Source organism: Leptidea sinapis, chromosome 1, assembly GCF_905404315.1.
Source record: "Leptidea sinapis chromosome 1, ilLepSina1.1, whole genome shotgun sequence".
Taxonomy (NCBI): domain Eukaryota; kingdom Metazoa; phylum Arthropoda; class Insecta; order Lepidoptera; family Pieridae; genus Leptidea; species Leptidea sinapis.
In genome coordinates this window covers 26,762,795-26,787,985 of record NC_066265.1, presented here as the reverse complement: position 1 = coordinate 26,787,985, position 25,191 = coordinate 26,762,795, and the positions used below count along the sequence as shown (strand labels likewise).

The window sequence follows — 25,191 nt, the reverse complement described above, 5'->3', positions numbered from 1 at the left end:
TATGTTTGGTTGAAAAATAAACAACACAAAATATATTGGCTTTCGGTAACCGCCCAGTACAACCCATAGCAAATATTGACAAACTCGCCGCTCCCAGCAACCGACACCTATTGTTACTTTGCAATCTAATTACAATAAGGATTTTTTTTTTATGAAAATAAGGGACGAGACGAGCAGGACGTTCAGCTGATGGTAATTGATACGCCCTGCCCATTACAATGCAGTGCCGCTTAGGATTATTAAATACCCAAAAATTCTGAGGTTACTACAATTGCACTCGTCACCTTGAGAAAAAAGTTGTCAAGTCTCATTTGATTTTAATTTCACTAGCTACGGCGCCCTTCAGACCGAAACACAGAAATGCTTACACATTACTGTTTCACGGCAGAAATAGGCGCCGTTGTGGTATCCATAATCTAGCCGGCATAGGAGCCTCCCACTGATAATTGATTGATTGAAAGCCTTTATCCACGATAGATACTTTGTTAACAGGTTAATAATATCTGTGAAACAGGTGGAAGTTATAAAAAAATGAATTATCATAATATAATATACAAAACACCGTTATATAGTAAAGTAAATTACGTAAACTCACATATTAATTATGAAAATGTATTATATGCAAGCTGTTAACCTATGGAATTCTCACTCCACTGAAATAAGAAAGGCTCAAACTCTCCAATCTTTCAAAACAAAGCTCCATAATTATTATTTTTCACTGTGACAAATTCATTACTAGTTGTTTTCTTGGCATTATTTTCTTTATATGTTTAAATTATATCTATATCAATAACACCACCTTCTGTTATCTTTTCAACTAAAACTACTTCAATACAGGTTGCCTGGTAGAAATCGTTCTTAAGTGATAAGGCCTCCTATTGCCTTTTGTAGTCTCTATTTTTGTTTTATTTAATTATTTTGTAGTGTGCAATAAAGATACATTTCATTTTTCAATTTTATTTCATTTCATAAACATATTATTAAATAATGAAAAATATAAAATAAACTTTCTATAAAAATCAATACGATCCAGCCAAGGACATACAAATAGGACGGACTAAAGACTTTAAAAGCATTTTTTATAATACTAGCTGACCCAGCAAACGTTGTATTGCCGATATTAAAATCGCGATACAAAAGTAACTGTTGATCGTAGATGGGTGAAAATTTAATTTTTTAATGTTGACTCATAATCAAACAAATTCAAAAAAAAATCAAAAAAATTAAAAAAAAAATTGCGTGGACCACCCTTAACATTTAGGGGGATGAAAAAAAGATGTTGTCCGATTCTCAGACCTACCCAATATGCACTCAAAATTTCATGAGAATCATGATAATTCAACACCGCGACATGAGAATTTTATATATTAGATTTATTTTAGTGCCACATTTAATTATATTTTGCTTTTAAAATATGTCAGTTCAGCTCCAAACCTCACACAATGGGGTCACTGAAAATCAGTGTTGTGCTCATAATGTATGGACACAACTATAACTGAGTGGACTCCAGTTTTGGAAGACCACTGCCACGTTAAGTTTTGCTTTTGTTTCTATTGTATTAAGTAAGTTAAGTATTAGATTAAGCATATATTTTGTTCTCATTAGCTTTTGGGTGTGAATGTGTCAGTTTATCTTCCAAAATAAATTCATTTTCATTTTAAATTGTGAGAATCAGTCACATCACAAACTTTGACAAACAAATAATAATTACAGATAGAGTCTACAGTTTCATAAACCTACTCGCATCAACTCAATACCAGCTATTGACGGGCTTGAGTTTTGTCTTGTGAAACATAGACACTATTGTGTTCATGCATTTGTGCCAATTCAATAGTTGAAATATAGAGAGAGCAGACATTGATATATAAGTCACGAAGTCGGTTAAACATAGTGTTCGATTTTTAAAAACACGAATAATTACGAATTTTAGTTTATCACTGCATATTATAAAACAAAATCATCCGCCGCCGATGCTAGCTTGGTTCTCGAAGAAGATTTTATTATATCATTTGTTTTTATAAAAATATTTGTATACATTAACGATAATTGTTGGATTTGTCGGAAAACTGAGAGCTTTCAACGAAAACGCTGCCTAAGCCTTTGGAGATATAACAAAATAATGTATGGTGGAATGGTGTGTCTTATATAGCTCTATAGAAAAGTCCGCGATGGCATATATCTATCTCATAAGGATATGATACTATATCCATTTTAATACCCTAAAGAATTGGCAATTATAAAGCGGTAATGTTAAAGCTGCTTACACCAAAAATTTTTTCCTTAAAATTCTATTACTACATATTATTAAATCATTCAGAAATACGTTTTTGTTTCATTTTCTACTCATTGATTTGGATTACACATTTTCGGTGGCTTTGGACTACATTATATATATTCCCGAATACTTCGATCATTTTTTTTCTATTGACAGAACAACGTCTGTCAGGTGAGCGGGTTAATTTTAAAATGATTTTTTAATTTAAATTCAAAGTCAGATAATGTCGGCATTAAATATAAATTTTACTTACATTTGATATCGGTGTTAAGTTGAACGGGAATGAATCGTATTCACTGACGATATCTAGCAATTAAGATAATCTTTCATTTTTTAACTATTTTGCTGATAAAATATACTATCAACAGGTATATTGTAATATAAACAAGCGGCATGTTACTGTATATATTCAAATTCTAATCGGCTGACGAACTATAGCAACGTCGCAAATGGAAAACCCGTGTAAATCAAATCGTATTTTTCGGCAACAATCTGACTAATGCTTGAAAAAGAAAACACTTCAGTAATGCATAATTTATAACTATGTCTGTGTTGGGATAAGTTTTATTATCGAGAAAGAAAGTCATGCCATACTCAATGTGAGTCAACCAATCCTTAATATAACTAACCTCTGGGATAAATACTATGTCAATAAAAAATATTACTCTGTAATCTAAACTTATATAGAGATAGCTCTATCTGTATGTTACGATTTCACGCCTAAGCCACTGAATCGATTTTGAGGAAATGTCGGTACACAACCTTGGGAAAGGATGTTGACTTTTATCGCAAAAATGGTTTGATATAGGGGATGAAAGTTTGTGTGAGAGTTTGGCATTGTCGAAGTAAAGCCATGAAATTTCATGTTAAATATTAAGGTATTTAGTAAGAATTAAAGAAATATATGTTCTTGTACTTTGTATGGGGAACAATGTCACGCTTTCACGTGTCTAACTCCGCAACCGAAATGGTGGTTCGGTAATATCAGCACACCAACAGACAGACAGATTATACATAATCATTTATAATTTTATCTAAACATAGCCTTATCAATATGTTGAGACAGGTGAACATATCTAATTAATTATATTATAAAGTAAATAGGAACCGGTCTTGTTTATTATGAAACTATTTCCACATTCATAATTATGACGTTGAAATATTGCATTGCTAACGTTGAAATATAACAGTGAAACTCTTTAGACATTTTAAAGTAAATGAAATGGAAATATAAATTAATACACTATAGAACACCATATTCAAATAATTTTGTCCATTGCAATATTATTATTTTTTTTAATGAAAATAAGGGACAAGGCGAGCAGGACGTTCAGCTGATGGTAATTGATACGTCCTGCCCATTACAATGCAGTGCTGCTCAGGATTTTTGAAACCCCCAAAAATTCAGAGCGGCACTACAACTGCGCTCGTCACCTTGAGACAAGATGTTAAGTCTCATTTGCCCAGTAATTTCACTAGCTACGGCGCCCTTCAGACCGAAACACAGTAATGCTTACATATTACTGCTTCACGGCAGAAATAGGCGCCTTTGTAGTACCCATAATCTAGCGGGCATCCTGTGCAAAGGAGCCTCCCACTGGTAATAAATAATAAATAATATGTTTATTGAAATAATTAACATCTTATGTCTCAAGGTGAAGAGCGCAGTTGTGGTGCCGCTCAGAATTATTGGGGTTTTTCAAGAATCCTTATCGGCACTCCATTGTAATTGGCAGGACGTATCAATTACAATCAGCTGAATGTTCTGCTTATCACGTCCCTTATTTTCATAAAAAAAAAATCATTTACATTTTCGTTTTTTCGTACATATGTTTGATCAACCTTATTAGCTTTACAAATATTACCCAATTAATAAATAAACACAAATATCTAATTTTCTAAAAAGTATTCTGTTGGAAGCAAAAAGAATATCGCAATTTAGTCCTAACAAGCGAAAAGGGTAAGCTCAAAGTTCACATAAAGTTATAATATCATTGTTTGAGATTTCATCTCTCCAATTATAATATCTGAAGATGAAATGAACAAGAAATGGTTGTTCATATTGTTTTATTTTTTTGTAGATTGAACAATAGAGCCTTTTATTTCGACCTAATATAATTACCGACTACGCCAGAAGGAAGGTTCTGTTTTTCAAAAGGATGTATGTTTGTTTGGCCCACTCTTCGATAGATATTCGCTTGAGAGGTGTTGTTCGATTCGTATTCATTGTGAGAATGTCATAGTGGTATATTTAAATGAAAATAACAAAATGGCGGATTTTTGGCACCAATATCAAATTTTGGCATGGATTTTAGCTATAGTTCCTTTTGATTATATATTGTCATTAAATAATCAAATTAAAAGATATATTGACATAAAAGTCCTTTAGATTAAGGATTGGTCTCCACTGGGCTCCAACTAGATACCGCACTATATCTAAGAACAATAGCTTTTTTATTAGGGCAACTATTAGATGCTTGTGTGCGTGGCATCTTGACAATCAATGGCATCTTTCAAATTTTGTAACATACGCTTCGTGTTATTTTACATTGATTTAATAAAATACATATTACTAACTGATATGTGATCCCAGTGTTTTTCTTATTTCTTGTAGTTTTATTTTTACAATGCTTTACTACATAACCCGGCATTTTAGTTTCAATTATAAGCAAAGATTAACAGAACATGTGGCCCGTCAACGTCACACATTGCTCGAGACTGGCTGGAGTACGCCCACTTGGACGTAGTATTAGTTGCCGCACTTAGCGACTACGCTTGCGGTATGTAGTTCTCAATCTAAGAAAAGCCTTTTTATGACTAAAAAAAACCTTAAACAAGAAAGTCGCCATACCCCATTTAACTTTAGAATCACCAAAGTTACTACAGCGATGCTTATAAGCGTCTAATTCATACAAAAAATGTCAATTTAGTTTTTAGACAGATTACATAATAGTGTTTAGGTGCTTTATGAAGTGTAGTGCAAACGGGTTTTTGACAAATATGGGAAGGTAAATTATAAAACAGGATCTCATTGAATTTTGAACAGCTTTTTTCACTAGCTACAGAATCCTTCTTACGGAAATAACTGAGCCTGTGATACCCATTTACGGCCGTTCCCAATAATCAGTCTATCTATGGTTGTGGCCTACTTGAAATAAAAATCGTGACTATCGTTGACTTTTCTGTCCCAATAAACTTATCGACGGTAACTGATCTTATCCGTACACGCTGTCTGCCAATGGTATAGGTTACGTATGGAAATTCACGCGTCCCAATATAAGACGATAAGAATGACTTATCGGGAATATTGGGACAGCTTCAGATTATTGACAGCTAAATACTGACAGAAGAAGGTACTAATTTATCTCTATCTGCAGATAGTAAATTGGGAGCGGCCGTTAGACGTCATTCTCCGCTAAGAAGCCTCACACTGGTAAAAGTTATTTTGTAACACCGCCAATATTAGAACAGACGCCTGACGTTTTGTAATCCGCCACCAACTCCAGTGTTTTTTGCCAGTATTTAAGGTTTGTTCAAAACGTGTAAGCATAGCTCCGGCGTATTTCTAAAAAGCAAAACGCCATTGTACAGTTGCATTTAGGCATTGTGTTGCAGGAAAGTAAATGTCCACATGTACACATAGTTGAATGAACAAACAAATTTAGTCCCATCACCTCTGTTACGTGTATCTTCAGGGGGTAATACGTCACAACAGCCGACCAATCACAGCGCGTCATTCATTCATCACCAATCATAGGACGAGGGTATAAAAGAGCGGCTTCCGGCTCATATGGATGACCCGATTGCCTGATTATGCGTGAACAAATTTGATATTATGTCTATGTGTTCGTTGGCTAGTTGAATCATTTAGTCTTCTACCGCATTTATCACGGAGAGTGTTCCGAAGAGCTGTTATAAGCGCGAAATTCCACCTTCGCATGACACGCTACAAATTAGGATATCATCCCCACTGTTTGGAGGTGTGGATGTCCTCGACTGTGCGCTTTTCTAGGAGCTTTTTTCCACTTTCTACAAAGCTGTGGAATGAGCTTCCTTGTGCGGTGTTTAGGGGACGATACGACATGGGTGCCTTCAAGAAAAGAGCGTACACCTTTCTTAAAGGCCGGCAACGTTCCTGTGATTCCTCTGATATTGCAAGAAAATGTGGGCGGCAGTGATCACTTAACACCAGATGACCCGTACGCTCGTTTGTCCTCCTTTTTCCTTTTCTATCTTGCTATATCTCCGTGAGATATGTTTTTTTCTCTTGCATACTTTGTTCGTCTATACTCTAATGTATTGTAATTAAGTAACTTGACCGTCAATATGATCGTCATAATAAAATGTTACATATCATTGCGAAATTTATTTATACTGTGGTGAACTAATGTGTTAATAAGTACTCAATTCGTTATAAAGAATATATCGAAAAACTATAATATATAATAAAAACATTTAATATTTAAATTTATAAATTTCATTTGCAAATGGACTCACAAGCTCCCTGAAGTAAGTAACAGTACCATTTTGCATTTAAATTGCCTGTTTGAGTTCTTTAAATTTACATATAAAAATAACAGAAATACGTTACGAATATTTTCACAACAAAGAAATCAAGACTAACATTAATAATTCCAATAAATAACTGTTAACTACCAAATAACAAGCGAAATAATAGAAATTTAAACAAATTAAAAATTCCCCAAACAAGTATGTCATTAGTGTCATCGAGCCCTCACCACATGGCAATAAAAATTTATAATCACATCCCAAACGAGATTAAAAATAAAGAGAAGCCTTCTCTATTTAAAAGACATCTTAAAAATTTTTTAGTTTCAAAATGCTTCTACGATTTACCCGAATTTTTTAATAACAAGTGTGAGAATTAGTTACAATATAGTATAAGAATGTAAAAAATGTATATGACTTCTTTTTTTTTATGTATGACGTTGCTGTGCCCTTGCAGGGCGTCACATATTGTCTACCTATTAATGTACCAACCATCCTACTGTAAAATGTGACTTGCAATAAAATATTTTGATTTGATTTGATTTGGTTAATGTACAAACACAAAATAGGTGAAAAGCCTTATGAGTTTTTCATTTATTAAAAACACAAAATTTAAATAAAACACTGTTAAAGGATTAAAACGCGTGTGATTGTAACTGTTTTTACATTAGATTTTAGTTAACACGACGTAAGAAAATTTATTGAAGTAGGCGTTACTTTGCGGAAATCCATAATTATCAAAATGATTTGAGTTTTTCTTAAGTGTTAAATCCGCCAATATATGTCTCCAAAATCTACGAGACTACGAGTCTCGTGCCAGTTTTGCCGAGATTTTGGCAAGAAAAAACGTCCTGAGGATGCCTCGTGTAGAGACGAAACACGTGTTGAATTGTTTTAAGACGTATACTAGCGGTATTAACACTAAAGAAAAACTCAAATCATTTTGTTAACCTGACGTTTAAAGATCTTTCCAGATCTCGATATCAAAAAAAATCTAATGTAAAAACATATACAATTTTACACGCGTTTTAATCCCTTAAAAGTGTTTTATTTAAATGTGTTACACTCGCGTTAATCAAAGTAAATACTAAAAACACAAAATACCCACATCAAATGCACTGCATTGCATCGCAATCCAAGCACAGATTTTATACAGATTTTATAAAACACTCACAAATTAAATAATAATATTTAAATAAACGAACGGATTCAATTCAATTCACAAGCTGCAGCACTGTGTGACAGACCGTGCCAAATGGGGATCGCATATCGACTAATTCCGTTGTGGAAATACTACTTGTGGCGTAAAACTGTGTAAACTTAACACAGGACACTAATGTATTGAGACAGCTAGACTAATATTCTAGAGTTCAGGTCAATGAGTATACACTTAACCTTAAGGAAATATCTTAAGAACGAAGTCTTAATTCAACCGAGACACATTAGGTGAAGTGAAAAAGATTTTTTTATAAGACTTTTTTATTCCAAAACTAACAAATTTAGCGTTTCTTTGGTGTTATTCATTAGATTGTCAATTATTGTATTGTAAAAACGTAATTTCTTTTTTTTTATGACAGTAAGAGATAAGACGAGCAGGACGTTCAGCTGATGATAATTGATACGCCATGCCCATTACAATGCAGTGCCTCTCAAGATTCTTGAATAACCCAAAAATTCTGAGTGGCACTACAATTGCGCTCGTCATCTCAAGACATAAGATCTCTCTAAGTCTCATTTTCCCAGTAATTTTACTAGCTAGGGCGCCCTTCAGGCCGAAACACAGTAATATTTACACATTACTGCTTCACGGCAGCAAAAGCACCGTTGTGGTACTCATAATCTAGCCGGCATCCTGTGCCTCCCACTGGTAAAGTTCTGGTACAATGGTAGTCTTAATTCAACCGAGGCACTTTAACTGAAGTAAAAAGAATGTTTTTTATTCTAAAATCATCAAATTTACTGCTTCTTTGGTGTATTCCATCAGATTGTCAATTATTGTATTGTAAAAACAAAATCTAACTCAAAGTAAAATTTTCTATGTAAACGTATTTAAAAAAATAAAAAGCAATTTTGTTTAAATAATAATTTATTCTTTATCTAAAAATAGAGTTGGATAAGTACGTGCTGATCGAGACAAAATAATCCTTGAATTAGCAAATTGTGATATCTCTGAAAAGTTAATCGAAGTTTTAAACCTATAATATTACACGTTAGTACTGCCACTACTATGAGATTTGTATTGCTAACTCTCAGCCTAAAAATTAACACAATAAAAGTGTAAACGATTTTTTTTTTTTTTCAATTTTGTATGTGAACTTTTTATATTTTTCTTTTATTCTTCTTATTTTTGAACATATTGTAACTTTACTTATTTCATTGTTGTAATGCAATCTAGATAGAATATCTACAAAACGCGAATACTTAGAATCAAACATATCAACACTAATTATTAGTTAAAATCTTTATCTAATAAACCTTAATGTGACTTAAGAGGTGTGATTCTATTCATCATTCCATTGAATAATGTTCACCACAATCATCAATTGAATTTAACACGTTTACTGTTTCTTTGGTGTATTTCAACAGATTGTCAATTATTGTATTGTATGTAACCGTCATAGACCGGATGATTGCGAAACAAAGCAGATGGTAGTGCACGTATTGCGAAGGACAGATAGTCGTTGGGGCAGTAAAGTAAAAAGTAAAGGAAAGGAAAGATACAAACACTAGTAGGCCCTCGACAAGATAGACCGATAATCTGCTCAAGATCACCCGATTGGTTGAATAAGGGCAGCGCAGGATCGATCGACGTGGAGATCTTTGGGGGCGCCATTTGTTCAGCAGTGGACGTCTTTCGGCTGAAGTGAGTGAGTACCGAAAAACTTACGTAAATACATGCACGCCTTTTTCCAGTCCGGGGTAGGCAGACACAACAGAACGCCACTTTCTTCTATTCTTACGAACATCACGCGCTTCCTCTACATTCATTACTCTTTTCACACAACCTCGCCGGTTCCTGATGCTTCGGACCATTCCTTTTATGAAAACGTCCCCAATTTATTACACGAATATCCTAGAAGATTTTGTTTGCTTTTTTTAACTCTTAGGTTGTGGTGGTTGATAACCTGCTCAACCCCAAATTTGCATATGAGAAAATGAATTGAGATGTTGCTCCTAATCTAAATATTTTGTTATGTTTTAAAGTGATAACCCTCACTTCTGGGAATTATTACACAAATAAAATTTGAAAACAAAATTTTATGAACGATACGGGACTCGAACCCGCGACCTCTCGCGTTCCGTGCGAGCGCACTTACCAGCTGAGCCAACCGTTCGAGTGACGTATCTTCGAGGAGGTATTACGCAAGTCGGTACCACCGTAAAAACAGAAAAAAAATACTGAATGGCGCGCTTTTACGTATTTTTGGAGGTATATATTATGCATGATCAATATCTTTCTAAGCCTCTATCATCTGTCCATCTAGATTGGGGAATTAACAAAACAATGCACAATATAGTCTGTGTATTTGTATATTATGCTTTTCAACGGAAAACTGTTAACTGATAGATACAAAACCTTACCTTGCTATGAGCTTTATGAAAATTAATATTGCTTTAACAGACGTCCTACATTATTCATTTATATGTACTTGTAAAAGCAGTGAATACAATATGTTACTATTCAATATCTTTTGTGACTGAAATTTTAATTGGTTACATAAAATCTCATGTAAATACAAGTGAAGTGTTTTCGATATATCAAAATAGCAGCTTTAACTGTGCACACAAATGTATACGTGTATGTTGAAATTTTTTGCCATTCTTTCTGTGCATTTGTTCCAATTAGTATTCGCTGAGGTTGCTTAACCAATTTTGATGAGACTCTCAATCAGATAGCTCAAGTTATAGTTAGTCATAGTTAGAAGTTGGTAACTTAGTTTTAACTTCTATTAGCAACTGATAATTCAGTCAATCCTAATGGATTATGTTCAAAGAAAATTATTATGTACAAAAATCTAACTTAAAGAAAATTTTCCATGTAATCGGAATGAAAAATAAATAAAAAGCAAATTAAACCAATTGCTTCATCTTAGAATAAAGCGGAATAAATACGCGCTGTACGAGACAAAAGATCCTTGAATTAGCAAATTGTGATATCACTAAAAAAAATATGGGAGTGTTAGACCTATTATTATACACGTTAGTATTACTACTGCAAGATTTATATTACTAACGCTCAACCAAAAATCAAATACAATAGTAATGTAACTGATTTTTTTTTTAATTTTCTTCGTCTTTGACTTTACGTATTCCATTGATGTAATGCAATCTAGATAGAATATCTACAAAAGGCAGAGACTTAAATTAAACATTATTCTTTGTAAAGAAGGTCACCATCTTGAACAGGTGATGGTGACAGACAAGGTAGATGGCAAACGTCCCAGAGGGCGCAATCTCACGAGATGGTCGGACCAAATTACATCTTCTCTACACATCAACTTCCACAATGCCCTTCATGAAGCTAAGGATCGCAGCAGATGGAGGGAAATCGTACGGGAGAAACTGATACAACGGGGGAGTCACGACCCTCAGTAATGAGGAAAACGACGCGAGGAGAAATGACAGTTAAATATAACAATACTAGTTGATAGTTAAAATGTTTATCTAATAAACCTTAATGTGACTTAATGGGGGTTAATCATCAATTGAATTAGTAGAAATTAAATCTACTGATGGCTTAACACCCTGATTGTGGACCGTGGCTACTGAGCTAGAGGTCCCGAGTTCGAATCCCGGTAGATGCAAACATTTATGTGAAGAATATGGATGTTTGTTTCTAAGTAATGGTTGTTTTCAAGACTTCAAGTATTCATGAAGGTTTTAGTACACAGTTTTATATATATATGCCTAGTTTGAAGCAAAAGTAAATATATTGGTTACATTTTAGGACAGACACGACTTTCTTCAATAATAGCGTAATATTCTTTCTCAAAGGCTGTCAATGCTCTTGGCATTGCTTTGATATTTGAGAGGGAGAGATTGCAAGAGAATGTGAGTAACTATTATCGATCAGAGACAAATCAGATTCGTAAAAATGTCCACTCTTTTAGATTAAATGAACTGTTAAAAAGGCATTTATTTTCTCAAAATTGATTCCTTTACAATTCTTTTTGATGTCGTTTCTAATACTATCACTGTTTCGGAAAAAAAGGTGCTCTGAGAGAGATGAATCGGCGCAAGAAACTCTCCCAGCATTCTTTTTTTGCGCTCTTTTAAATAAAATGTACAATATTGTACTGTCATTGTTATTGCTATCAAATTATAGGATTTACGACAGAGCCATTTTTTAATAAAACATTTAAATTTATTTATAGATAATGCCGGGACAGTGGCTGGGACTTTATTATAAAAGTGTATACATTTACCCTTAAGGCTATCATGTATCTTATGAAGCCTACTAGAATTAGTTACAAGCAATCTCTTATTTCTAGTGTTATAATAATGAAAATCACTATTAAGAGCAAATTATTAGTTAAAAGTATTGATGACTCTCATCCCTAATCAACCGTAGGTACTGCTCTCTGACCGACTCTAAATTACGTCTTAAAATAAGAGACGAGACGAGCAGGACGTTCAGCTGATGGTAATTGATACGCCCTACCCATCATAATGCAGTGCCGCTCAGGATTCTTGAAAATCCCAAAAATTCTGAGCGGCACTACAATTGCGCTCGTCACCTTGAGACATAAGATATTAAGTCTCATTTGCCCAGTAATTTCACTAGCAACGGCGCCCTTCAGACCAAAACACAGTAATGTTTACACATCACTGCTTCACGGCATAATTAGGCGCCGTTGTCGTACCCATAATCTAGCCGGCTTCCTTTGCAAAAGAGCCTCCCACTGGTGTAAGACGTAGCTTGTCACTTACGTTACTAAACTAATAATACTAAAATAATAAACCTGGCGTGCTTTCATCGGCTGTTTAGCAGCAAGTGACTCAATCTAGACGTATAAGTTATGAAAGTCGTTAAGTAAATAAATATAAGTTTTGCTTACCGGTTTCTTCCTGCGAAGGCTGTGGACTAACTCTTAAGGCATAGTCAGCATCATCAGTTGCCGCACCGCGCGCCCCACACCAGGGCACGCAGCAACGGAACAACCCTCCTCCGACCACCTTGGTGCCGTCACCACCTCACTATTCAATGCAAGCAACACTTTGTAACACTTCACTTGACACTTTATAACCACCATTCGGTCTCGTCACTCCGTACTTCAAGCACTTGGCACTGAGATATAAGTAAGAAAGCTAGAGATCAGTCTTGATATTTGGCGAATAAAGAAATAATATGTCAGTCTAAACTTGAACATCGGAAGTTACTTCGTGTGTACTATAGATTATTACTCATTTAGTTGGAGACTTAGTCTACTTTTATTATTTCCCAATATCGTTCCAATTTTACAAGTATAAAATTAAGATTGATAAAGCGATTTTATACCCTTAATGGAATATTATTCCAAAAATTTTTAGTTAAATGTCTATAATGTGAAAAAAGTTTCACTTTTACCGTGATTTCATAAAACCACACACAATCCTTTTATTATTTATAGTTCATGTTTTTCTTTTTGTTTTATATAAATTTAATCTTAAGTAAATTTAAGTATAAAAAAGCTATGTTTTCCGTTTACACGAATGTTTCCCATTATCTGAAGTATATTATAACTAGATTGTATTCGTTGGATGCAATTATTAACTGGGACAGTAATCACGACCATCATGTTCACGAAGCATCCTAACACAAACAATGAATTCAAGCTCTAAAGGATGATACATCCAATATACCATAATTTATATTTATACAGTTAATTCTTCATTACTTTTCATGAAATAATTTATATTCTTTAAACACGACTTATATATTGAATAAAGTTTATTTGACTTTGACTATAAGCACTTTGAAAATATAAAGTGACAACTTTGTAGTTTGATTTTATTGTGAATTACTTAAAATACTATATTATGCTAGTAGTATTAAATAACAGTCAATCCTAACTATCAGAATTAATATAGGAAGTAATCTTTGATTTTTTTGATTTCAACATAGGAGAAAGTTGAATTTTGTACTTAATAAGCGAATACTGTACAATATTTTTTTTTTTCGAAACAGAGAGATGTGAGCCAGTTTTTATAGGACACATATTAATTCAAACATCGAATGGGATTGCATTTGTTTCATCTATATATTTAAATCTTTAAAACGCATGAAAAGAAGGCTTTAAAATATTGTTAAAATATGAAAATTGATACGACGTTTTTATTGCTACGGCATCTGTATTTGTTCGTAGCGTATCGTAGCGTCCATTGTCATACAATTTAGCAGTCGATGTTAGTGTAAAAATTAATTATCAACATTAAAGATTACATTTTTGAAACCTTAACAGACAAATTTAAAACCTTACGTGGTGATTGTTTATGGAAATCATCTCAAGTAACCTTTTTAACAGGGGACCCTGGTCCTTAGTGGGGAAGTGAACACTTCATCTAAGGGCTCTATCGGGTTCTAATCATCACAAGTTACAACAATTTATTTCAAATGTTAGATTTTAACGAGAAAAACATTATATTAAAATTTAATTAAAACATTTTTTCAAAATAAAAATCATATTGAAAGTCAAATACTACCCGTTCTGAAATGAAAGCCTCAGACCTGAGAAAAACGAGCGCAATATCCCTTGCGGGGTTCTTCTTTGTCTTTTTTTTAATAAAATTTCGAGAAAATGTTTATAATTTAAATATCCTTTCAGCGGTGGCTCCATCGCTAATCTATGTTATCACTAAGAGTATCCAACAAGACACACTGCCTATCCGTAATCTGATTTTTAAAAACACAAAATTATCAGTAACACTGCGATCGCACTCATCAGTTCTTCATCATTGCACAAGATGTAAAGTTTCATTAACCTAGTAATTTTACTAGCTATGGCACCTTTCAAACAGTACTGATTGGGGGCAGAAACAAATACCGCTACGGTACCCATCTAACAATCATCCTGTTAACTCCTTGTTAACATCATAATTGAAATATTTTGATTCAAAATTGAATATGAAATCACTTATTGTAAGTCAAAAACTACTATCCTTTCGAAAATGCGTGCCTCAGACCTGAGTAGAATGGGCACAAAAAACTCAACATAATTATTCCTTGTTTTTTTTTTAATAAAATTTCGATACAATCAAATTTATAATTTGAATAGCCTGACAGCGGTCGCTCCGTTCTCAACTTGTAGTATCATTAAGAAAACCATGTTATAGTAACCTTTACCACATAAACGTCTTTTAACAACAGGGAGCATATTTTACAAAATAATTCATGATGTTATGAATATTATTGACAAATTGTTATGAATATTATTGACTAACAAAAAACAGTATTTTATTTATTGCATGCAGAACAACGTCTACGTCAAGTCAACGTCGGGTCAGCTAGTAATATTATAATTTTGTAATGTATGTTAATCATGTGGCGTCTATAAAATTATTTGAACAAGTAATATACAACAGCTCACTAAGTTATCGTAAACACGGAAGTAACAATGTAAAGTAGATTTAAATTTTTATTGATGCTCTACGAGGACTTACAAAACAAAGAGAGGGCTTGAACCTTAAATCTAAGCATTTGATCGCCAGTATTACTACATATTATAAAACAAAGTCCTCCGCTGCGTTTGTCTTACTGTCTGCCTGTATGTTCGCGATAAACTCAAAAACTCATGCATTGATTTTCATGCTGATTTTACCAATAGACCACGTGGTTATTGAGGAAGGTTTAAGATATATAGATGTTTAAGAGATGACGTTATTTGTTCTCGACACCTCCAGTGTCGGGAAAAATGAGTCAGCTGCTTTCAACGAAAACGCTGTCTAAACCCTGTGAGATAAAACAAAATAATGTATGATGGAACTCTAAATCTTATATAAGTTTACAGAAAAGTCCGCGATGGCATAATATGTCTATCTTTAAAGATAACATACTATATTCAAATAATATGTTTGTTTTTTTTAAGTGGTTACTCTCACTTCTAGTATTAAAACACAAATAAAATTTGGAAAAAAAAATTTATGAACGAAAAATCAAATTTTATTTGTGTATTAATCCTAGAAGTGAGGGTTATCACTTTTAAAAAAAAAACAACATATTGTTTAGATTTATAAGAGCGACATCTCAAGTCAATTTCCTAATATGCAAATATTGGGGTTAAGCAGGTTATCAACTGTAAAGTAGATCCATGAAAAAAGCAAACAGAATTTTGTAACGAGGCGGTACTCGAACGGTTAGCTCAGTAGGTTGGAGCACCGGCACGGAACGCCGGAGTTCGTGGGTTCGAATCCCGCATCGTTAATAAAATTTTGTTTTTCAAATTTTATTTGTATACTATATCCATTTTAATACTTTAAAAATTTGGCAATTATAAAGCGGTAATGTAAAAACTGTTTACACAAATACGATATCAATATTTGTCCTTTTATTACTACATAGGTATTATTATAAAATCATTCAGAAATACATTTTTGTTTTATTTCATAATTCATTAATTTTCATTACACATTTCCGATGGCTTTAGACTAGGTTATTCCCGAATACTTACATAATTTTTTTCTATTAACAGAACAGCGTCTGTCGGGTCAGCTTATATTTAATAAAACAATGTTTTTATATCTCTAGTGATATACGCTGGTTTAATAAGCGATAAAATATATTTATTACAAATATTTTCAAGAAAACAAATGGTATTAATAGATTTTTTTAACTCAGATACCTTCTATTGACAAACTATTATAGGTGTAAAGCCACAACCTGAGATTTGAACAAAACATACAAGATTTGTCAACGATACGTAACTCTAACGGTTGGCTCAGTGGAAGAGCGCTCGTATGCAACGCTAGAGGTTCCGGTTTCGAGTCCCGCATCGTTCATAAATTTTGTTTTCAAATTTAATTTGTGTAATTAATCCCAGAAGTGAGGTCTATCACTTTAAAAAATAACAAATTGTTTAAATTTGCAAGAGCGACATCTCAGGTCAATCTCCTAATATGCAAATATTGGGGTTGAGCAGGCTATCAACTGTAAAGTAGATCCTGTAGATGAAGCCACAACCTGAGAGTTGAACAAGACATACATGATTTATCAACAATACGTCACTCGAACAGTTGGCTCAGTGGAAGAGCGCTCGCACGGAATGCGAGAGGTCGCGAGCTCGATTCCCGCATCGTCCATAAATTTTACTTAAAAACGTTTAATTTCAAAACAATTTTTTTTTTTTTCAAGTATCCCAATAATTTTTATTCCGACAAGATTTGATAAGATATATACCTTATAATGTGTCGAATAAACGCACATATCAATTCGAAAACACACACTTAATGAGCCTTTCTCGAATGATCGTCATAAATTAATTATTTTCTATACGATGACAAGAAATCCACTGTAAGAATTTTCAGCGGTATTTCGATAAAACTACTTCATACACCTCATACAGTTACTTGGAATTCGTCCCAAAGATTCTTATCGCTTCATGGATCTTTCATTCACGCCGTCTGAGCTAAAAGCATGTCATGTACTATAGGTACCAACATCATTGTATTTTACACAGGTATAGTGAGGTGGCACTCTTGGCAAAATATTTTTTATATATTACTAGCTGACCCAGCAAACGTTGTATTGCCATCATAGTTAAAAACTGTAGTTAATCTACCAATTATAGGTAGCTAAAATTAAGCTAAATTTATTTTTTACCACTTGAGAAAGTTAGAAAGATATAAAGATTCTAATTAGTTATTCATTTTAAACTATTCTATCAATTTGAATTCTTAACGACGGAGGACACGTCAAAGGAAAAACAAAATTGTTGTTTTTGTTTAAATCCAAACATTTTCATATATATTCACCTTTTAAACCTTCTCTAGACTTCCAAATAATTAAAGACCAAAATTAGCTAAATCGGTCCAGCCGTTATCGAGTTTTAGCGAGACTAACGAACAGCAATTCATTTTTATATATATATAGATATAGATGTATCAAAGACAAAATACAATTTGGAATAGTAAAAATTTAAAATTAGGTACAAAATGTTAAGATAGACATTTCTAATTGTTATTTCATTCAAGTATTGTATCTTTAAAAGTTGAACCCCATCAGTCAGGAACAACCTATTAAAAATTTAAATTAAGTAAGTATTACACGTTTCGGTTACAATTTAGGCTTGCTTGCTCCCGCGATGAACGAGGAGTGAATTGAGCTAACAACTATAGTCCGACAACTTCGTGCGTGAACGTCCCACGGGGTGAAGGAAGTTCATTCCACAGCTTTGTCGAACGTCGAAGAAAGCTCCTTGAAAACCGCACTGTGGAAAGGCCGCCACACATCCAGATGGTGGGGATGATATCCAAACTTGTGGCGTGTCGTGCGAAGGTGGAATTCGGCGGCAGGAATCAGGTGAAACAGGTCTTCGGAACACTCTCCATGATAAATGTGGTAGAGGACACACAAAGAAGCGATGTCCCTACGCAACGCCAAGTGATCCAGCCGTTCACAGGGTACCGGGTCCCCGACAATTCGAGCTGCGCTGCGCTACACGCGGTCAAATGGATCGAGCTGATACTGGGGTGCGCCAGACCAGAGATGACAGAAATACTCCATATGTGGCCGGACCTGCGCTTTGTGCAGCGCTAGAATGTAAGTCGGCTTGAAGTATTGCCGGCTCTATTTATGACTCCCAGTTTCTTCGAAGCCAATATGGCTTTGCTTTCCAGAAGCCCGCCTCCGCTAGCGTCTGTCACCCTGTGGGACGTTCGCGCACGAAGTTTTCAGACTCTAACAACGACATGGCCAACAGTTAGAAGCTATTGTTCCGATGGTTCCATCGTAAGTTATAGTGTACGAACTATTTCCGATTACTCGTACTGTATTAGATAATGACCGCTGGGAACAGCTCGGCGAATATTTCTTGGTGGCAAGCGAGTAACTACTTGTGGAAGTCCAATAGTGCCTACAAAATAGTTATTTAATTAGTCGCTTACTAGCCGACGATAGGTGAAGTTCCTAAAGAAAAGAAAAACAAAGGCGCTGAATTATTATTAGTGAAACCTTTTAATAAGCCCAGTGTATATAATTATTGTTGTGTATAAATTACTTAGGTTCATTTTTCTTTGACTGATCCCATTCCATAAATCTGCTCGAAAAGATTAGATCTGACCGGCATAAAAGTTAAAATTTTTCACTTCAAAAATTATTATAATTTTAGCAAAACTGAAGGTTATCCTGAAATTTTTGACAAAAACGATGCTGCCTTTTTTTTAGTCCATGGGGAACATACACAAATCTTATTTATTTTACATGATTAGTTAATGTTCCACGCTGTTGCTAGTATACCTACTTATTTAAAAGAGTTTTACTTTTATAATCAAGTTTTGCAAACTTGTTTAAAAAAATCAAAATACCAGGCGTAGTTTTTTTTTCAGAACCCGTCGGTTCTGACCAATAAAATAATTGAATGCAATATGCTCTATCAATATTTATATCTATAAAATTAAATCAAATCAACAGTAAATACGTATAGTAACGTTTACTGATGTATGGTGTTGTTCTTGGTCAGTAGAATTGGTTGAGAAACTAAAATAATTAATTTAAATCAAAAGTTCATTCAAAATAATTTTTTAAAAAAGCTATGATTCCATTCGACAAAATTAATGATGACTTTATTATCATTTCACTTTGTGTAGACCTGATACAAAATAAACTTTAATGTTCTCATAATGAAACAAAATATCTCAGATATTTCAAAACATCAAATGATTCTTAGATTTCAGAATTATAATCGTAAACTATTAATATTAGCCGCAACCGCAAGCCAAATGAAGACCGCATGTGTAGACTGAAACTAAATCTATTTTCATATTTTAATTCAAAAAAAAACCGTTCAATAACAATTACTAAGCCATCGTGTAAGATATTTTTTAAAAATTTATAAGTGACGATGAGAAAAAATGTACCTAATGTTCATCATGTTAAAGTTGCTAGGAAAGATTGTTTATCTACAAAAGTCATCAAAACATAAAATTGAATTTCAGAGACCCATTTACACTCAGAAAATTTCATAAAAGAGAAACAAACCTGGCGAAGAATTATAATAATGTCTAAAAAGCTTTAGTTTACGATTGTACGTACCTTTACTATATCGTTATAATTTCGTACATATTCGAAATTTTATCAAGAACTTTCTACCTCTCTTAGACAAGACATCTAGCATTAATTTATAATGATACAGTCCATCCCTGGAGACTGGGGGATATATTTTGATAGTTTGACCTCAATATCAGACAAATAATTTAAAAAAGAATGACATTTTAAAAAGAATGGAATATTTCTTTATAATGTTGATAGAAATGTTTGAATTTGAAACAAAAAATGTATTTGTACAAAAAATGTATTTGTCAACACTGCCCTACTATTATTCCATTTTCGACTATTTTATTAAACTGGATCACTTGTCCATATTGTATATATTGGTGCTACATAACTGGATTTTATATCGTATTTTCGCAGAGTTATGTTTGTAGTGAAGTTTTTTAGCACACCTGGAAGTCTAAAATAGATCTTTAGTGGCTGTAAGTTATTAATAGTATGAGATACGTATTAATATACATGTGGTTGTTAATGTATTTCAAAACAAAATGATTGTGACGACAATATTATACGTTGGTTTTATTCGTTGGCAAAGATCCCAGTTAGCATCATAATTACTATTTATCATACATATATTAATACTGTGAACAACCGCTTGTCGACGCAATTTCAAAATAGAAAACGTGTTGAACTTTTTTAATGTAAGATATTGAGATATGTACCTATGGTCGGTTTTTTTTTATTTTTTTTTATTTTATGGAATAGGGGGACACACGAGTGTACGGGTCACCTGGTGTTAAGTGATCACCGCCGCCCACATTCTCTTGCGACACCAGAGGAAACACAAGAGCGTTGCCGGCCGTTAAGGAAGGTGTACGCGCTTGTTTTGAAGGTACCCATGTCGTATCGTCCCAGAAACACCGCACAAGGAAGCTCATTCCACAAAGTTGTAGTACGAGGAAGAAAGCTCCTTGAAAACCGCACTGTGGAGGACCGCCACAGATCCAGAAGGTGTGGTTCTGCGCAGGACCTAAAATTGTATGTATTGTATTAAATAAGATTGATTAGCCAATTTTAAAGAAAAAACTTTTTAAAGGATTAAAACGCGTGTAATTGTAACAGTGCTTTTACATTGGTTTTTGCGTAAAAGTTTCCTTATTATTTTTGTTATATATATATATGACTATATGTTATAATATGACTTTGTAAACTAAATGCGTCCATATAGACGTAAATAACTGACGGTTTATATGGGAATGGGTGCTGTAACAGACCGATAATCTATATTATACAACATCTGAATAAGAATGACAATCTATATATTAAAATAGATGTTTGTATATCATTGTTTTTGTTTCGATCTCACCATTCTGTATGAAAATTGGCATGTATGTGTTTTTGTCTGTAGAACGCTTTTGTGCTATCAATTTTATTGTAGCTTACCACCAAATACTGTTGCGAATCCCAATGAAAATTGATTATCTTCTATTTTTGAACACGAAGTATGTATTTGTTGTATTCAATGCTCTAAAATGAAGTAATATTTCTACATATTTTTATAAATTAATCTTAAAAGTGGTGCTTTGCTATCCCAAATTTTTTAGCGGTCCTGATTGAGTGCTATTCTTTTTATTATAATAAAATAATTGTTCATTTAATCCTTACAAGTATTGAATGAAAAACCTTAAACGATACTTTATGTTATCTAAGACGATTTATCTTCAATCAATACAATGAATATCTTTTTTTCAATATATTTTAATTTGAATTTTATTTATATTTTTATACTTCAGTTTTATCTCAGATGTCATCTACCATTTGAATCTTTTTGAGTTTACAAATGTATGTAAATAATATCTAACAATGAGTAAATTTATTTGTTTAAACACTAACATTAATAATTAATATTGTTCTACTTGTATTACAATGGTACATACTCGTACAGCCGTGAGACAATAAAATGTTATCAATTTAGTGTCAAAGCAGTCAACACAGATTATGTACGCTTCAAGTGAGAGACAAAGGAAGTCTACAATTGACATCTCAGTAAGGCACTAGGTCCACCGCCAGCTATAAACGAGAAGCTAGAAACTGTGATTGAGTTAGCGAGCAACTAGAAGCGAGAATAGTTCAGATATTTTTGTTGCTGGACAATAGCGAGTGGACGTGTGTGACGGGCGATTACTCGCACTATGATTAAAAAAAAATTAACAAAAAGGCAACCGTCTTCAAAAACACTATTCCAAAACAATAGATATAATGCGCACTAAAAAGTATAAAAATAATTACGTATTTGTATACAATCTAATTAATTAATCTAATTCTAGTTATCGATTTTTGTTATTTTTGAAATCTATTATCTATATTTTTGAAATTTATTACAATGGGACCACATGGAAAGCACCAGCTTTCAAATAAAAAAACAATTATCAAAATCGGTTCACCCAGTCGAAAGTTCTGAGGTAACAAACATAAAAAAAGAACATACCGACGAATTGAGAACCTACTCCTTTTTTTGAAGTCGGTTAAAATGGGAGTCGGTGAGTGTTTATGACCGCATGCAAGTGTAGTTGAAGACGTAGTTAACTTTAAAAAATTATTATAAGCAAATAAATAAAGTTATATTGACTTTTACAGCGTAATCTTGTTGTAAAATTAAGAAGGGCTCCACGACGCCAAAAATTTATAGATAATATATTACACAGCCTTTGTGTAATAATTAGAGATATCAGAGATTGATTGAAAGCTTGATAGATTGATCGAATGGAAAAGAAATACTTAATAAACAATACTAAACCTTTTTGAAAAATTGACTTAATTCTTATTTTTAATGGAGATTTATTCTTTCAAGTGTCAGGATGATACCATAATTTCCTCAAATATTAATATTTGTTGCTAAAAAAATGAAATAATGGAGTACAATGTCTTTAGCATAAGTGCGCCCATATGCTATTCATTCAGGCGAATTGAACTAAAATTTACAAATAAAAGAGACAGAGTTCCGGGAGTCAAACTCTTTTATAGAAAATTTCCTTCTCTTTAAGGATCTTTTTTCAAAAATCCTTAAATATAAATAAATAATAATAGTTTTGGACTTATTGACGAAAAACTAAATTCTCTTTTTTGTGTTAATTTCTTAATAACAGATGCAATTATTTATGTGCTAAAACAAACTTTCGATTCATTTTTCCAGACGGCATCCTCAATCGACTAAGCCAACGCTCATGTTTTTAGAAGCTTTATCAAACACTTTTTTGAAATAGACTATTGGCGGGCAGGGTGAACAGTCAGCGATCTACTATGAAATACTTAAGAATGCTGGGAGAGATTCTTGCGCCGCTTCTTCTCTCTCAGAACGCCATTTGTTTCCGAAGCGTCAGTAGTATTAGAAATGATATCAAAGAGAATTGTAATGAAATCAATTTTGAGAAAATAAATGCATTTTAGGCCTTTATGCCTATTTACTACACTCAATATCTGTTGTACGTTTCTTGAGCGAGAAAATAGTTAATAGCTTGTCGCTTTCTCGCCGGCAGTGGAACAAGTGCATTATTACAGACGTAGTGATTGATACATCTTAATAAACTATCTGACCGACAGTCATTGTTCCTAGTAAACCACACTATCCATTGGTGAAAACAGCATGAAAAGGTGCAGAAGTTTTTGAGTTTATCGCGAACAGACAGACAGATACACGCGGCGGAGGACTATGTTTTATAATATTTGGTAAACTTTGAATTAAACATAGTTAAAGTCCGGTTTTAATGGTATAGGCATTCTATTCTATATACAACAGAAGGAGAAGTGATTAACGGCTCATCTAATCTGATATGATGGTTGATTAGGTTATCCTTTTACCCCACAGTATCACCTGTTTTAGCATTCCTATTTCTTATGACAACAAGGGATGAGACAAGCACACGACGCTCAGCTGATGGTAATTGAAACGCCCTGCCCAACCCGAAAATTCTGAGTGGCACTACAATTGCGCTTGTCACCTTGAAACATAAGATCTTAAGTCTCGCTTGCCTAGGAATTTTACTAGCTACGGCGCCCTTCAGACCGAAGCACAATAATACTTACACATTACTGCTTCACGGCTGAAAAAGGCGCCATTGTGGTACCTAGACTATTCTAGCCGACATCACTGGTAAATGGTACGCCACCCTAGGTATTTTCTATTATTTTTATTCCCCGGGGAAGTATAAGGAAAACCATTCATTATATAATATTAATCATAAAATAAAAAGTTATGTTGTGGATTTTGTATTCAAAGTTCCCATAATATTAATAATTTAAGGACCTTGATAGAAACAATGTACGAGACAATAGACAATAAACATAAAACGAAATTGTTATGATCGATCCAGTGGACGAGCTCAAGAAATAGTGAACAACAAATACCTCGCCAGATACAATAATAATCAATTAGTTCTCGTTGAACAATGATTGAGATCAATTGTGCTGACTCTATACAGCGTCATCGTAAAATAATGGCACAATGGCATAAGCGTGCCAAACGAAGCAGCCAATTACTATATTGTCTATGCAATCTAATCATGAATTAACTCATCTATATATAGCTAAGCCACATTTATAACGAGCGGAGTGGATAGACATTGACCTGCTCGAACGAGTGCAATAAAGAGATGGGGGTGGAGGGGATTTAAGGAGTTCAGCAACAAATACACGCAGCCTAGCAATTGTATCAGATTGTATGAAACGTGCAGTCATTGATATATTGACAGATGACGGATATCTTAATATATTATTTATTTCTTGTGTGCGTGTGTATGTCACTGAACTCCTCCTAGACCGATTTTGATGAAACTTTCTGTGTGTCTTCAGATGGATTCAAGGATGGTTTAGATTCACAATTAAACTACCTCCTAAACGGCTGGACCGATTTTGATGATTTTTTTTGTTTGTTTCAGTGAATTTGAGATTGGTTTAGATTCTCAATTCCGTCGATATTATATAATTTTCCTGCTCATGTGTATGTTAGGGAACTCCTCCTAACGGCTGGACCGATTTTTCAAATTTAAGACGTGTGTACAGGACAACGTCTGTCGGGTCCACTAGTAATCTTGTAAAAAACGAAGAAGAAATCCACTACGTTATTTGCTTGCTGTTCGCTTTCAAACTCAGCCGGATTATACTTCGTCGCCATATACTGTAACTACTACTTCAGACTTATCTCAAATCACTGCACATTTCTTACAAA

At 33.6% G+C, this 25,191-nt stretch overlaps 1 protein-coding gene across 5 annotated transcripts in view; it reads right to left on the bottom strand.

Moving 5' to 3' along the window:
• LOC126969336 (cAMP-specific 3',5'-cyclic phosphodiesterase) overlaps nt 1–25,191 on the bottom strand; it is a 607,232-nt gene that overhangs the window by 463,035 nt on the left and 119,006 nt on the right. The window contains exon 2 of one of the 5 annotated variants that reach the window (XM_050814745.1): nt 12,844–13,175. The exons of 2 other annotated variants lie outside the window; for them this stretch is intronic. The gene's annotated coding sequence lies outside the window, so the exon portion shown is untranslated. The remainder of the gene's footprint in view (nt 1–12,843; nt 13,176–25,191) is intronic. 2 more of the 5 variants (XM_050814753.1, XM_050814762.1) reach the window with 2 other exon arrangements.